General features: G+C 36.8%; 1 long non-coding RNA gene across 1 annotated transcript in view; it reads right to left on the bottom strand.

The window, feature by feature from the left end:
* The window catches only part of LOC145992807 (uncharacterized), a 43,980-nt gene that overhangs the window by 10,214 nt on the left and 15,036 nt on the right, over positions 1-18,730 (bottom strand). Inside the window, exons 4-5 of the long non-coding RNA XR_014442217.1 lie at positions 17,971-18,074; positions 10,632-10,778 (exon numbers count right to left, since the gene is read on the bottom strand). This is a non-coding gene — a long non-coding RNA (uncharacterized LOC145992807). The remainder of the gene's footprint in view (positions 1-10,631; positions 10,779-17,970; positions 18,075-18,730) is intronic.

Below are 18,730 nucleotides of genomic sequence, written 5' to 3'. Positions count from 1 at the left end.
AACATGAAATCGTGAGAATAAATATGTAATGGAAACAAGCATTAAATGATACAATATTCAACATGTGACAACAACAAAAAATGTAACATTTGAGCTGAAACACATTATAAATATATCAACAGATCGCACACAAAACGCAGAAATTATGAAATACATTATTTATAATGAAAAGAGACAAAACAAAACAGACACAAACACACCAGACAGCATAACTACTAAACACTAAAACTACTAAAACATAAACACACTAGATACTAACACATACACACCCGCCGCTACTACTACACAAGGCAAACACAGTAGACTACACAACTACTACATAAGACAGACACAAAGACACGACAACTACTACACAAGAAACACATAAGCACACTAGACAGCACAACTACTACGCAATACAAATGTGAACACATTAGACAGCACAACTACTACAAAAGGCAAACACAAACACACAAGACAGTACAACTACTACACAAGAAACACAAACACATGACAACTACTACACTAGCCAAACAAACACACCACGACTACTACACAAACACACTAGACAGCACAACTACTACACAAGACAAACACACTATAACTACTACACAAAACACACACAAACACAAAAACAGCACAACTGCAACACAAGACAAACTCAAACACACTAGACAGCACAACTACTACACAAGACAAACACACACACACTACAACTATTACACAAGACAAACACAAACACACCACAACTACTACCAAGACAAACAAACACACCATGACTACGACACAAGAGACACACAAACACACTAGACAGCACAACTACTACACAAGAGAAACACACCACAACTACTACACAAGACAAACAAACACACCACGATTACTACACAAGACAAACACAAACACACTAGACACCGCAACTACTACACAAGACAGACACATGCATGCTAGACAGCACAATTACAACAGAAGACACAAAGAAACAGTTAATATATTAACTTTAATATACTTCTTTACATAACAAGTACCTCATAAACAAAAATATAGAAGAAATATGAAAAATCAAACATGAAATCGTGAGAATAAATATGTAATGGAAACAAGCATTAAATGATACAATATTCAACATGTGACAACAACAAAAAATGTAACATTTGAGCCGCAAACACATTATAAATATATCAACAGATTGCACACAAAATGCAGAAATTATGAAATACATTATTTATAAGGAAAAGAGACAAAACAAAACAGAAACACACCAGACAGCATAACTACTAAACACTAAAACTACTAAAACATAAACACACTAGATACTAACACATACACACCCACCGCTACTACTACACAAGACAAACACAGTAGACTACACAACTACTACATAAGACAGACACAAAGACACGACAACTACTACACAAGAAACACATAAGCACACTAGACAGCACAACTACTACGCAATACAAATGTGAACACATTAGACAGCACAACTACTACAAAAGGCAAACACAAACACACAAGACAGTACAACTACTACACAAGACAAACAAACAGACCGCAACTACTACAAACAAGACAAACACAAACACACTGCAACTACTACACAAGACAAGCACACGACAACTACTACATAAGACAAACACACACACACACACACACACACACACCACAACCACTACGGAAGACAAACACACCACAACTACTAGACAAGTCAAACACAAACACATTAAACAGCACAACTACACAAAACAAACACAAAGATACCACAACTACTTAACAAGGACAAAAACAACCACACCACAACTACTTAACAAGGACAAACACAAACACACCACAACTACTACACAAGACATATACAAACACATTAGACAGCACTACTACTACACAAGACAAACAGAAACATACCACAACTACTAGACAAGACAAACACAAACACACCACAACTACTCCACAAAAAAATGACAAACACACCATAACTACTACACAAGACAAACACAAACACACCAGGACCACTAACAAAAACAAACACACTAGACAGTACAACTACTACACACGACAAACACAAACACACTAGACACCACAACTACTACATAAGACAAACACAGAGACATGACAACTACTACACAAGACAAACAAAAACACATCACAACTACTACACAAGACAAACTCAAATACACTACACAGCACAAGTACTACACAAAACAAACACAAAAACACTAGACATCGCAACTACAACACAAGACAAACACACACACCACAACTACTACACAACACATCACAACAACTACACAAGACACACAAACACACCACAACTACTACACAAACACACTAGACAGCACAACTACTACACAAGACAAACACACTATAACTACTACACAAAACACACACAAACACAAAAACAGCACAACTGCTACACAAGACAAACACAAACACACTAGACAGCACAATTACTACACAAGACAAACACACACACACTACAACTACTACACAAGACAAACACAAACACACCACAACTACGACACAAGAGACACACAAACACACTAGACAGCACAACTACTACACAAGAGAAACACACCACAACTACTACACAAGACAAACAAACACACCACGACTACTACACAAGACAAACACAAACACACTAGACACCACAACTACTACACAAGACAGACACATGCATGCTAGACAGCACAATTACTACAGAAGACACAAAGAAACAGTTAATATATTAACTTTAATATACTTCTTTACATAACAAGTACCTCATAAACAAAAAATATAGAAGAAATATGAAAAATCAAACATGAAATCGTGAGAATAAATATGTAATGGAAACAAGCATTAAATGATACAATATTCAACATGTGACAACAACAAAAAATGTAACATTTGAGCTGAAACACATTATAAATATATCAACAGATCGCACACAAAACGCAGAAATTATGAAATACATTATTTATAATGAAAAGAGACAAAACAAAACAGACACAAACACACCAGACAGCATAACTACTAAACACTAAAACTACTAAAACATAAACACACTAGATACTAACACATACACACCCGCCGCTACTACTACACAAGGCAAACACAGTAGACTACACAACTACTACATAAGACAGACACAAAGACACGACAACTACTACACAAGAAACACATAAGCACACTAGACAGCACAACTACTACGCAATACAAATGTGAACACATTAGACAGCACAACTACTACAAAAGGCAAACACAAACACACAAGACAGTACAACTACTACACAAGAAACACAAACACATGACAACTACTACACTAGCCAAACAAACACACCACGACTACTACACAAACACACTAGACAGCACAACTACTACACAAGACAAACACACTATAACTACTACACAAAACACACACAAACACAAAAACAGCACAACTGCAACACAAGACAAACACAAATATACTAGACAGCACAACTACTACACAAGACAAACACACACACACTACAACTATTACACAAGACAAACACAAACACACCACAACTACTACCAAGACAAACAAACACACCACGACTACGACACAAGAGACACACAAACACACTAGACAGCACAACTACTACACAAGAGAAACACACCACAACTACTACACAAGACAAACAAACACACCACGATTACTACACAAGACAAACACAAACACACTAGACACCGCAACTACTACACAAGACAGACACATGCATGCTAGACAGCACAATTACAACAGAAGACACAAAGAAACAGTTAATATATTAACTTTAATATACTTCTTTACATAACAAGTACCTCATAAACAAAAATATAGAAGAAATATGAAAAATCAAACATGAAATCGTGAGAATAAATATGTAATGGAAACAAGCATTAAATGATACAATATTCAACATGTGACAACAACAAAAAATGTAACATTTGAGCCGCAAACACATTATAAATATATCAACAGATTGCACACAAAATGCAGAAATTATGAAATACATTATTTATAAGGAAAAGAGACAAAACAAAACAGACACAAACACACCAGACAGCATAACTACTAAACACTAAAACTACTAAAACATAAACACACTAGATACTAACACATACACACCCACCGCTACTACTACACAAGACAAACACAGTAGACTACACAACTACTACATAAGACAGACACAAAGACACGACAACTACTACACAAGAAACACATAAGCACACTAGACAGCACAACTACTACGCAATACAAATGTGAACACATTAGACAGCACAACTACTACAAAAGGCAAACACAAACACACAAGACAGTACAACTACTACACAAGACAAACAAACAGACCGCAACTACTACAAACAAGACAAACACAAACACACTGCAACTACTACACAAGACAAGCACACGACAACTACTACATAAGACAAACACACACACACACACACACACACACACCACAACCACTACAGAAGACAAACACACCACAACTACTAGACAAGTCAAACACAAACACATTAAACAGCACAACTACACAAAACAAACACAAAGATACCACAACTACTTAACAAGGACAAAAACAACCACACCACAACTACTTAACAAGGACAAACACAAACACACCACAACTACTACACAAGACATATACAAACACATTAGACAGCACTACTACTACACAAGACAAACAGAAACATACCACAACTACTAGACAAGACAAACACAAACACACCACAACTACTCCACAAAAAAATGACAAACACACCATAACTACTACACAAGACAAACACAAACACACCAGGACCACTAACAAAAACAAACACACTAGACAGTACAACTACTACACACGACAAACACAAACACACTAGACACCACAACTACTACATAAGACAAACACAGAGACATGACAACTACTACACAAGACAAACACAAACACACCACAGCTATTAAACAAGACAAAGAAACACACTACGACTACTACACAAGACTAACACAAACACACTAGACAACACAAACACACCACAACTACTACAGAAGACAAACATAAACACACAACAACTACACAAGGCAAACACAAACACATTAGACAGCACAACTACTACATAAGAAACACAAACAAATGACAACCACTACACTAGACAAACAAACACACCACGAGTACTACACATGAAAAACACACATACTAGACAGCACAACTACTACAAAAGACAAACACAAAAACACTAGACAGCACAACTACTACACAAGACAAACACACCATAACTACTACACAAGGCAAACACAAATACACCACAACTACTACATAAAACAAACACACTAGTCAGCACAACTACTACTCAAGGCAAACAAAAAAACACACCACAACTACTACACAAGACAAACACAAACACATTAGACAGCACAACTACTACATAAGAAACACAAACAAATGACAACCACTACAATAGACAAACAAACACACTACGACTACTACACAAGACAAACACAACTACTATGCAAGACAAACACAAACACATTAGACAGCACAACTACTACATAAGAAACACAAACACATGGCAAGTACTACACTAGACAAACAAACACACCACAACTACTACACGAGACACAAACACACAGACAGCACAACTACTACACAAGACAAACACAAACACACTACAACTACTACACAAGACAAACACACACACTACAACTACTACACAAGACAAACACAAACACACTAGACAGCACAACTACAGGGAGGTTATTGCAGCATGCCACCGCTTCAGCATCGGCCGCTTGCCGGCCCAGTCATGCAACAGGTGCCGGCAAATTGCGTAACAGATAGCCCGTAACAGAAACCGCTTGTTTTGTAATGTTTCCACTTTTCACAATTACAGTTACAATTACAATTGAAATAAGCACGTACCTTGTCGCACGGATGCAGGAAAAGGTGTCCTCCCAAATACAAATATTTCCGGCACCTTATTTCTGACATCTAATCTTAGATTAGACATCGCTACTTTATCCTCAGTTGACAGAAAGGGAAGACAGCATCCCGGCGCATAAAGCAAACCGAAAGCGTAAAATGATATTTAAAAGTAATAATAATGATGATCACTAACCTCCTGTGTTATAAGAGATGTTGAAAATGACTTCCTTCAACAGCAATACAACACGTTTCTTAGGTTCAAGAGATCCTGTCTATCGTAATCCCTGACCACTTTTCTGCAAGAATTCGTTTTCACGTAATTATCGTACATAAAAACTCTATGTTCAAGACTATATTTGTTTAACGACATAAGTAATGAATGAATAACAATTAACACACAATAAAGCACTAGCACACCAACTCAATAACACAGTATAAACAAAACGCGTACTGATAAACGCGAACAGAAGTGAACATGAATGAGCGTAGACTCACTGTCTGGTAGCTGACAGTGTTGCTAACCATTTTTCGGCAATGTCCCTACAGACGTAGTCAAAATGTCCCTACAACTGACCAAATGTCCCTACGCCAAGTAAAGTGACTAAAAAAAAAACACCTCATGAGCATGCAAACAGAACATAAAATATACACATTTACTTACCAAATCTTTCTGCTCGGTGCTTCCACAATTAATGAAGGAGCGAATTTACAATACAGGACCTCTCCCCGATTTTTTGTAATATTTCGCATACTCACTAATTGAGGCCTCCTAATCACGAATTTGAAGTTAAAATTTGGGGGGTCACGTGTAGAAATTGCAAAATACGTGACATTGAGTGGTCCGCGATCAGCACGATTGCTTATTATTTACCGGAAGATTTTGTGTTTCCAATACTTAAAAAACGAAATATACATTCCTGATATTACTACGACCCCAAATTTTAACTATGTTTGCCTATCCTAACCTAACCTAACCGTACCTGAATGGTTCGTGGGGCTATCCGTCAATGGTTTGTTGGGCTACCCGTGCATGTTTTTTTCGAGCCCAAATTTTAACTATGTTTGCCTAACCTAACTTAACCTAAACTTACCGAGAATGGTCAGTGGGGCTATTCCTGAATGGTTTTGCGGTAATTGTGATTACGAACCGATAAAAAATATTATTTTCGTAGCACTTTAACGGCAAACGTTCATCATCGAAGGCCATTTTCGTATCCTGCAATTTTATGATTGATGTACTGTTGCCAAATTTACCTGTAATCAAATCAGTTCTTCTACATCGTGATTGTCGCTGTCACATGTAAGCACGTTCTTTGGGCAATATACTGAAATCCATAAGTTTATTAATTAGCCCACAGCCATCCTCCTGCACACTCCACCTAACAATCTGTACAACATTAACAACTTTTTTACTGTTCTCTTCCGCCATTCTTACACGATCCATGCTCTCCAAGTATGAAATCAACAGTGTGGCAACGCTGTAGACAGCGTAACTAATTTTAATTTGTTCATATCAACAAATATGGCTACCATACTTGTATACGGAGAATCATTGCGAGAATTGAAAAGCTTATTTTACAACTTCTACACGTTAATGAACATTTTTTCCCCCTCACCCCAACATGTTAACTTGAGATAAATAATCACGAATAATTATTTCGTGAGTATAAGACGTAGCATAGAAATTACAGAAGGGTCCGGTATTGTAAATTCTTGCCTTAATGAATAATAGGGGTGTGCTGGACAGAATGTTTTGGGTCGGGACGGGATCGGGACGGTAATTTTTTTAAATCCCGACATTCGGGACTGAAAAATTTGCAATTTCCCGACCAAGTCGGAAAATTTTCTGGACGGGAAATGTTCGAAATTTCCCGAAGCACTGGAAATCTCGAATTTTACAAGTCATTTTCACTTTAAGTGATTGTTTTTGCATTTCTAGAATAAAAACTTACAACTTTCGATAAGTTCCAGAAACTTACAAGGCAGAAAACGTCGAGAATTAACGACTTTTTAAAGTAAAGAATCCAGCACACCCCTAATGAATAACGTTGAGTCGTTTACTGTTGATTATGTTATTTGAAGTCATACATGCTGCTGCTGTGAAGAGATAGATGTTGGTTGGTGATGCTGTATTTCCTGCATTCTTTAACAATTTTGGTCCCATTTTATTTCCCTTTTTTGTTTTTGTATCACTTAACATTGAAAATATTCTTTCCGTTTCCGCGTTAGAATGCGGCAATGTTAGCACTATTTTCGCGAGAGTGGAAATGTTTTCAAAAAGGAACTTGCCTTGAAAGTTTTTGGTAACCGATAACATGTTCCAAAATTCTGATGGAGATCTGTTAGTTAGTTCTTTTTTCTCCTCCTCGCTAAAGTATCCAGATAAACTAATTCATAAAATGTAATTTACCAAGATTGAAAAAAGTACCTACGTTTTCCCTCATTTGGCAAAATCTGTCCCTACGTTCCTACGCGGGCGAAATTTAGTGAAAAGTCCCTATGCGTAGGGACATGTCCCTACGGTTGGCATCACTGCCGACACGTGCAGTATGAAGCGCCATCTCGCGGCTGACAACTCACCCAACCCCCGATAAGCTGCAGGCGCTGTCGCGACAACTGAGAATAAAGTAGCGATGACTAATCTAAGATTAGACGTCAGAAATAAGGTGCCAGAAATATTTGTATTTGGGAGGACACCTTTTCCTGCATCCGTGCGACAAGGTACGTGCTTATTTCAATTGTAATTGTAACTGTAATTGTGAAAAGTGGAAACATTACAAAACAAGCGGTTTCTGTTACGGGCTATCTGTTACGCAATTTGCCGGCACCTGTTGCATGACTGGGCCGGCAAGCGGCCGATGCTGAAGCGGTGGCATGCTGCAATAACCTCCCTGTACTACACAAGACAAACACACACACACACTACAACTACTACACAAGACAAACACAAACACACCACAACTACTACCAAGACAAACAAACACACCACAATTACTACACAAGACACACACAAACACACTAGACAGCACAACAACTACACAAGACAAACACAAACACACCACACTACTACACAAGACAAACAAACACACCACGACTACTACACAAGACAAACACAAACACACTAGACAACACAACTACTATGCAAGACAAACACAAACACATTAGACAGCACAACTACTACATAAGACAAACACACGACAACTACTACACAAGACAAACACAAACACACCACAACTACTACGCAACACATAAACACTTCACAATTACTACACAAGACAAACACAAACACATTAGACAGCACAACTACTATACAATACATACACAAACACATTAGACAGTACAACTACTACACAAACAAACACGAACACACAAAAACTACTACAGAAGACAAACACAAAACACTAGGTAGCACAACTACTACACAAGACAAACACAAACATACTAGACAGCACAACTACTACACAACACACGTGCATACACAGATACAATCAAACATTGATTTCTAAGGACATAAATAAAGCAGAAATAGAGCTGTACAGCACAACAATTTCTAAGGGTAACAGACTCACAAGGATAATAATCTACAAGAACATCAACAAAGTTAACAAACATTGGTATCCAAGAATAAGATATAACACAAAACAAAAACACTAAGGCCATTAGACAGCACACACAAAAGAAAATGCATAAAATAGGATCAAAATACAGTCACACCACACACCTATACTCACTTCATCCTGGGAACCTCTGGAACCAGCAGAAGGAAACAAACAAAAACAACTCTAAACTAAACAGACAACACAGCTACTACAGCTACCATCCGTGGACAGGAGTATGTGAACACACATACAAACACACACACACACACACAGACAGCGTGGAGAGAGAGAAAGAAAGAAAGATAGAGAGGGAGAGAAGGAAATAGATAAGATAAAAGTGGAGAGAAAGATAAATGAAAGAGAGATAGAGTGTGAAATAAATGATGTAGGGAAAGTTACAGAGAGAGGGAAAGAGGAGAGAGAGGGAGGAAAATAAAAATCAACAAAAGGAAAACAAAAACATATATTTCTAATAACAGGACACAACACAAATAAAAAGCTAACACAACCAGACATACAACTACTACGGGCAACACACACACACAAATAAATCACCATGCAAGAACATGTGCATTTATAAGAACAAAATACAATGCAAAAAGACACTACTGCATCACACAGCAGAATGAACAATACCTTGGAACACACACATGCATAAAAATCAACATAGCAAAAACATGAAAAGAACAAACGTAAACATTTAGAAATGAAAACAAATATAGATATGAGCAGTACTTAACAAGTACCTGATTTTTGCCCTGAAGACTGATGTGAACATTATGAATAATAGTTACAAATAAGATGCTTTTAAGTTTAACAGCTTGTGGGATTTTAATATCATCAATGTAATGACACCTTGTGTTCATTTCTGTACCATGAAAAATATTTATCCATTGTTTTTAGTTAATTCATTCAAATGTACTATTAAATTAAAATATGATGGAGAGTACAATTAAAAAAAACTGAAAGAATCTGTGGCATTTCCAAAGGTACCATCCCAGCATTCGCCTTTGCAGACAAAGGAAAAACCACAGAAAAACCTTCGTCAGGATGACCAACAATGGGATTTGAATTGTTGATTTCTCAAATACAAGTCTTCATATAAATGAATAGTAAAAGCAACTAATTACACGTTGAACATTTAAACAGATATACTAAAAATTTTGCTTACCTTTCAATATATTGGTGAGAATGGTGTGTTGGCAATATGGACATTCTGTTGTGCTGATCCCAAGCTTAGATGTAAGGTCAACGTTGAAGCTCTTGGGTGAGCTGTAGTCCATTGGTTCAGATCCTGCCAAAATCTCCGATTTTGTTTCTGGAAGAAAAAGAAGAAAAAATAGATAATACTGCCAGAAGTGACGACAAAGTCATGCAGTGAAATAAGAAGATAAGCTTGCTTTATTAGCATCAATATTCACTCAAGCTTTGTTTTCATCTACAGGATGACCACGAATTAAGGGGCAACATTTGTCACACTGTAATTTTTGTATTAATTGAGATAGTGTTTATCTTTCCTTTCTATCTCTCTAGCACTTAAAAGTGACACTCTCTCAAGAATCAACAAGTTATTTGATGCAACCGGTGTTTCAGACCTTAAAAATCTGGTAAGCCACGAACAGATAGAAGGAAAGCCAATTACGTCTACAAGCTTGCATTGATTTAAATAGAGCTCAAATTGATAATTATGTGGAAAACAGATAAAATTGTAATTGTGATGTCTAAGTTACTATCTTCAGAAAATAAAAAGTTTCCAATATTATAATTATGTTCTCATTGTTAAATGTAATTGATGAAAATGTGCCCCCTTAATTTGTGGCCACCATGTATATTTCAGCACGTTTATTATACTTTGTACACTATAAATATATGACTCAATTTGCATTGACAATATAATACATTTTGTAGCAATACATAAAAATATATGTGTACTGGGTTCAAAACCTGGGCTATCATAGTGTTCAAATGGACAAAAATTAGCTGGAGGAGATGTGCCTTTGTCATTCATTTTTTTAAAATTTTTTTTAGGTGATGTGACATTTTGATTACAAATAATTGCGAAAGGATTTCAACTGATTCACACTTAATTTTTAAAAATTGCAGCCTATATTTGGATATATTTACAGCGCATTCGGTTTAGCCTGAGCTCTGGTATGTGCAAAGCGGGAAATGTTTGCCGTCTGCAGAAGATGCCACGTGACTCGTAGGAGCAGTGTTGCAATTCGCGGGAGTTACAATTCTACTAGACATGAAAATGGCAAAGGCTACATGCTGTTTCATTACAAAAATTACTTATGAATCTAAAGTAGGAAGCTGTCCTTCATTATTGAGAAATTCGTCAATTGTTCTACGAATAACACACTTGTCAATTTCGTCCATGTCACTTTAAATGTCACATCACGTGATAACACGATCTGACCCCTTCCCAACTCCCTGGAGAGGAAGAGGAGGGAAGGGAGGATGCATCTTTTGCCGAGAGGACTCAATCAATGGGGGTTTCACAGACAAAAAGAATCCTCTGTCATTCTTTTCCTTAAACCATCACCTTCTCAAACTGTCACTAAAGGGTCATTCCATATCATTTCAACCAAAAAAAAAAGAGGTTTGGGAACCCACCATCTCAGATTTTTATGAAACTCGGTACATTCAATCCTTCCATCGTGGTAAGAAACCACATAAAATTTTTCGCCTCTAACTCATCTGGTTTCAGAGTTATGGCCTCTCAAACTTTCAGCCAAGTCCCGTTTTCCTTCATTTCCGAAGCACTCATTGAAACCTGCAGTGCTTTACAAAAAAAATTCTATCTCGCTCACACATGATTCAATCCTTTTGAAATTTCACAACAATATTAACCAAACAATAGGCATTTCAGCAAAAATTATGACATCACATGATATCAATATTTTAGTAAAACAAAAAATTAATAAAAAAAAATAGCGGGATTTTGTTGCCGAAAACATGCCTTGCTAAAATTTCAATTATCATTAAAAGGGAATGAATTAATACCAGCATAAGTATTTTTAAAATTAACCTGGATATGTATTCTAACTTACCCAGCAATAAAAGTTATGGTTATTTTATTCCTTCTATAAATATAATATACTTATGTCTGGTATTTGGATGAAATGGCTTCCGGAGTATTAAAATATTTTGGTTAACTCAAAATCATTCAAATAATGTGTTATAAATTAATCAGTGAAGCAAACTCGAAATTCTATACTTTTGTTTATTCTTTGAGCATTGTTGTCTTATTATTTCCTTGCTTATTTATAAAATAATTTATCCATATATAAGCAAAATATATATGGTTCAAAAAAATCTTTGTTTAATGTTGTGTCCTTTGTAAGCAGCAGTTTGATGATATGTCAACATTACCTGAGAAAGAATAGCAATGAAGATGACAATAATGATAATAATTTATATTATTTTATTAATATGAAATCATCATTGAACAATATCAGTTATTATGGTATTCCCTCCTGCTTCAACGTTTGGTGTTTGATGATTTATCCATATAGATATTTAAATGTGATTGACCAAAACACAGGTTTAAAAATTACTGGATATTCCATATATTGCCCATATATATTTTTTACCTTTCCATATATGTGCATGCAACATATACAAAATTTACTTTGTGACACAAGTTGTATACTTTGACACGTTGGATTATCTTGTCCATTGAACTTAGAACCTTTTGCCATCAAGATGTTGTTTCTGGTGGATCAACAACAGCCAGCACATGGGGAATTGTTACTGCACATATATCTTCACGTCTTGGGCCAATAGAATGATGGGGAAGGAGCATGGGGGTGAAGAAACTTTACAACAACATCTCCTTGATCTTCATCCACTTGAGATACCATTCCAAAATACCACAACTGATCATACTTACAAGCAATGTAACATCCAGGAAAGAGTTCATGTACGGTTACAATAAAAGATTGGCGGTTTTTCAGACTGTACGTGAGAGATGGGGTCTCATCTTGACTGATTCTTCTACCCACAATGGTGCCTGCAGAATCCAGAGGTCTGAAATTGTGGAAACTTCTATTGCCTGGAACTGTTTGTACATCTGTAAACCGGTTTTGAAGTGTCAAATGGGTTGAATCTACTTCACCTTTCTCAATAAAGTGAAATGCAATATTTATAATTTTTTCCACACAGAAATTGCAAAAATTGTAAAGATCCCCTGTTGTTGTGATCTGTCTCTCAAATGGTCTCTGTAAACTCTGTTTTCGTGCCAAGCGTTTTGCTGTTCCGCCAATCCCATTACATTCTGATTTGCCATGGCTTGTTGCAAAAAATAACCATTGTGCCTCTAGCTTGACCATTGTGCCTCTAGCTGGAAGTCCTCTTCATGCAGACACAAGTTGAGAAAGTTATATTTGTTTTTGTATTAAGCAGCACTCCTGTCACGAAAATAGTGTATTTTCTTGACATGTGAAAAATTTCTTTCAGAAATCTCATGACTATTCTTTGAATTTTGTAAACCATGTTCACATCATGCTTCAGGTCATTATATATGATACAGTGTGATGAAACAATCTTTTCCCCAACAGAGTTCTTACAGTAGACTATCACAGGATGTACAGTACATGACTCAGAAGTCCAGTGGTAACCTTGGGCCTCATCTTGGATTGTAAAAGATTGGATTCAATCTTTTATTGTAACCGTACAGGAACTCTTTCCTGGATGTTACATTGCTTGTAAGTATGATCAGTTGTGGTATTTTGGAATGGTATCTCAAGTGGATGAAGATCAAGGAGGTGATGTTGTAAAGTTTCTTCACCCCCACGCTCCTTCCCCATCATTCTATTGGCCAAGACATGAAGATATATGTGCAGTACCAATTCCCCATGTGCTGGCTGTTGTTGATCCACCAGGAACAACATCTGGAAGGACATACCACTTCTCAGACATCTGCATGATGTCAATGCAGGAAAGAATCATACATTTGGATGGCAAAAGGTTGTAAGTTCAATGGAAAAGATAATCCAACGTGTCAAAGTATACAACTTGTGTCACAAAGTAAATTTTTGTATATGTTGCATGCACATATATGGAAAGGTAAAAAATATACAGGGTGAGTCATAAGTCTCCATACAAATGGTGAAAACGGTGACTAATATTTATTTTTCCTTTTCAGGCAGGTGAACCAATGAAAAAGAGATGCCACTAACGAAGGAAGAACGGATTGACATCATTCTGTTGGCTGGGAGTGGTACCACCTGTCATGTAGCACGTACATGCAATGCAACACACAGAACGCAGGTAACCCATGACACCCGTGGCCAAACTTATCAAGAAATTCAGAAGGACAGGTTCATTTGTTGCTGTCTTTGGTCTTCCAGGCCTGCTTTTGTCGGCGACGAACTTTGGCCAAAGTGTCATGGGTTATCTGCGTTCTATGGGTTGCATTGCATGTACGTGCTACATGATGGGTGGTACCACTCCCAGCCAACAGAATGATGTTAATCCTTTCTTCCTTCGTTAGTGGCATCTCTTTTTCATTGGTTCACCTGCCTGAAAAGGAAAAACAAACATTATTCATCGTTTTCACCATTTGTATGGTGACTTATGACTCACCCTGTATATAGGCAATATATGGAATATTCAGTAATTCTTAAACCTGTGTTTTGGTCAATCACATTTAAATATGTATATGGATAAATCATCAAACACCAAATGTTGAAGCAGGAGGGGATACCATAATAACTGATATTGTTCAATGATGATTTCATATTAATAAAATAATATAAATTATCATCATTATTGTCATCTTCATTGCTATTCTTTCTCAGGTAATGTTGACATATCATCAAACTGCTGCTTACAAAGAACACAACATTAAACAAAGATTTTTTTGAACCATATATATTTTGCTTATATATGGATAAATTATTTTATAAATAAGCAAGGAAATAATAAGACAACAATGCTCAAAGAATAAACAAAAGTATAGAATTTCGAGTTTGCTTCACTGATTAATTTATAACACATTATTTGATTGATTTGGAGTTAACCAAAATATTTTAATACTCCGGAAGCCATTTCATCCAAATACCAGACATAAGTATATTATATTTATAGAAGGAATAAAATAACCATAACTTTTATTGCTGGGTAAGTTAGAATACATATCCAGGTTAATTTTAAAAATACTTATGCTGGTATTAATTCATTCCCTTTTAATGATAATTGAAATTTTAGCAAGGCATGTTTTCGGCAACAAAATCCCGCTATTTTTTTTTTATTAATTTTTTGTTTTACTAAAATATTGATATCATGTGATGTCATAATTTTTGCTGAAATGCCTATTGTTTGGTTAATATTGTTGTGAAATTTCAAAAGGATTGAATCATGTGTGAGCGAGATAGAATTTTTTTTGTAAAGCACTGCAGGTTTCAATGAGTGCTTCGGAAATGAAGGAAAACGGGACTTGGCTGAAAGTTTGAGAGGCCATAACTCTGAAACCAGATGAGTTAGAGGCGAAAAATTTTATGTGGTTTCTTACCACGATGGAAGGATTGAATGTACCAAGTTTCATAAAAATATGAGATGGTGGGTTCCCTGGCCTGGTTGAACTGACGTGGAATGACCCTAAACGCAATTAAATGCAAATACCGAACACCCCTATCAATAAGCTCTGAACTCAGATTATGGATGTAGGTAATTGTTAAGGTGATTAGCAACTCTGCTCTCAGTGGAACTCTCGCATCGTCGTGCTGACATCAGGCTTCTGCGCAACTGAAGGCCAGAGCTCAAGCTAAACCGAATGGCCTGTACCTATGGCTACACGCAAGTATAAGAGGAACTCCATTATTCTCTCCTTGAGTAAATTTTAGTTGTGTGTTCATAAAATGTTTCTTCTGCCACTCTTATTTTTTTTTTTAAAAAAAGGATTCTTTTCTCAGTATATATAACAGCCAATTACCTCACCCTGATTGGTGCTGTGGTTCTGAGATGTGACTTAATCCTCTTAAGAGCAGGGAAACTTCTTTCAACCATGCAGTTGTTGATGGGAATGTTAATAATTGGGCTGAGCCCAGACCCAAACTGAACTAGGGAATACATTTTAAGTTCGGAAAAGGGGGAAAAAAAGTTCTGAAAATGTTTTTAAAAATGTGCTGAAAAAATGCTTTTACTCAATGCTCTCTTTTTCTGCGCATTCTAAATATAATGCGCGCGGACCGGATAGAAAACTGTAGTTCTGACGAATAGGTTTTGTTGAAGTTGTTTTTCTCTCGCGGGTTTTGCTACATTATCTTGGGAACTATTTGGGCTGCAATGATCATATTATACCATTTTATAACTCTCGTTCTGTCCTACAAAATGAGTAAAAAAAAAAAATAAGTAAAGTGCTCCCCTGCACTATGCACCACACCATGAAAGCACATAGGGGGTGTAGGGTTAGGGCCCCACACTTTCTTGATCACGGCCGAAGGTGGGGATGATGTGATCAGCACCATGCCCCTGGCTGCCTTTACCCCCAGAGTTTCCTCCAGGTACCCACTTTATATGACGCTGGGTGGGCACTGCAGCCGCTTGAACAGCTGTAAAAAATTCCAGTTCTCCCCCACCAGGGATCGAACACGACTGAGCTATCTATAAAATGAGACTATGGGATTTTATGTGGCTGCTCAAGAAGAGTGAAAATTATTTATTTTTTCTCTAATTTTTTAACAAAACACGAAAGAAAAGGAAGGGAAAAGGTGCTGAAGCATCAAAGAGGGTATAAATGTGCTAATCTCACGAAAAGGTGAGATTACTTGATTTCCATGTCCTAAAATACATATCTCAAATAATTGGTACGAAAACAGCTATATTTTTGAAAAGGTGCTGCATCTTAAAATCCGTTCCCTACTGATAACACTTTCACCCTTAAACTCAATCAACTTTCATTTGAAACATTTCTTTCTAAAATTCTTCGTTCGTGAAATATTTGGCAGTGTCAACTTAAATGGTCCACCCGGTACATTTAGATTAAATTATTGAAATTGTTGGTCTCAGGGTATGTCAGAGTCTAGGGTTAATCTACAGAGTGAGACTTATCTCAATGAATTTACACCTCTATGCTGGGAGGAACCAGGCAACGTCTACGTCAACAGACTGCGGTAGCACTTGCAGAGATGATTCCACACAGATAAATCATCAGCATCGAAAAATTAGGCAAAGCCAGGCTGGCTCGATAGCTCAGTGGTAAAGAAATGGCACTGTATGTCAGAGACTCGGGTTCAAGTCCTGGTCAAGCCTGCATTTTTCACAGAAAATTCTACATAGTGTGTGTGCCTAATCTTAATTAAGCTCAAAATTGTTTTCAAATAACCCCTGCTCCCTCTCCCCCCCTCACAAATGTAAAGCCCCAGGTGAAAAACCCCTCTATCCGAAAGGAACCTGCCACACCTCTAACCTCATCTATATCCTCACCTGCAATATTATTATTCAATACAATGTATCATTAATGAAAATTATTTTTTTCACAAAAACAAAAAAAATGATATACTCACATTGGCCTCAGTGAAACTATTCTTAATTGTCTGTATCCCTTGCACACCAACTCATCAAAAGTCAAAGAGCATTAGTACATCGGATGGGCGACTTCAGGTTCTGACTGCAAATAACGAATGCATTTCAATTTAAGGACTAAATTCTGAATGTCCCACATACACATAGACATATTAACAATTACAAATATTCTCAAATAGTTGAACTTGTTAGTGTTATCCAGACTTTTTAACAGAGTTGTGAATTAATCTCTAGTTTAGTTCACACTGTCTACTGCAATGCAATGTAATCTACTTGTAGATTATATGTGGAAAACATGTTGATGTATAGTCTGTGGCACATCACTGCATAACAGCAAATACCTAGTCCTGGGTTTGATACTGGGTGGAGGCACATGGCACAGTGGTTCGGATCCCAAATTAAACTGTTGGTCCGGTTCCGAATGACCTTTCGTGCATCAAGTGGACTTAAAACAATTCAATCAAACACCCATTACCACCCTCACTTCAACAAAATCACACGCTCCCTATGTTTTCGTCTTCCACACTGATTCTGATGCTAGAAACATATATTCAAAGGAATCTAGAGTTGTTTTCAAGTGCCTCCCTACCCTGTATAACATCCTGGTCCACAATACTCCAGATTCACACAACGCAAATTTACCCTCCACCCAACAGGAATCTGCCACACCTCAAACATCATCTATAGCCTCACCTGAAAAATCTGTAGTGCCTTTTATTGAGGGAAACCTCCACAATTCTC

The sequence above is a fragment of the Lepisma saccharinum genome, chromosome 9, assembly GCF_977018435.1.
Source record: "Lepisma saccharinum chromosome 9, izLepSacc3.1, whole genome shotgun sequence".
NCBI lineage: Eukaryota > Metazoa > Arthropoda > Insecta > Zygentoma > Lepismatidae > Lepisma > Lepisma saccharinum.
The sequence above is the reverse complement of the archived record's forward strand: the minus strand, read 5'-3'. Positions and strand labels throughout refer to the sequence as shown.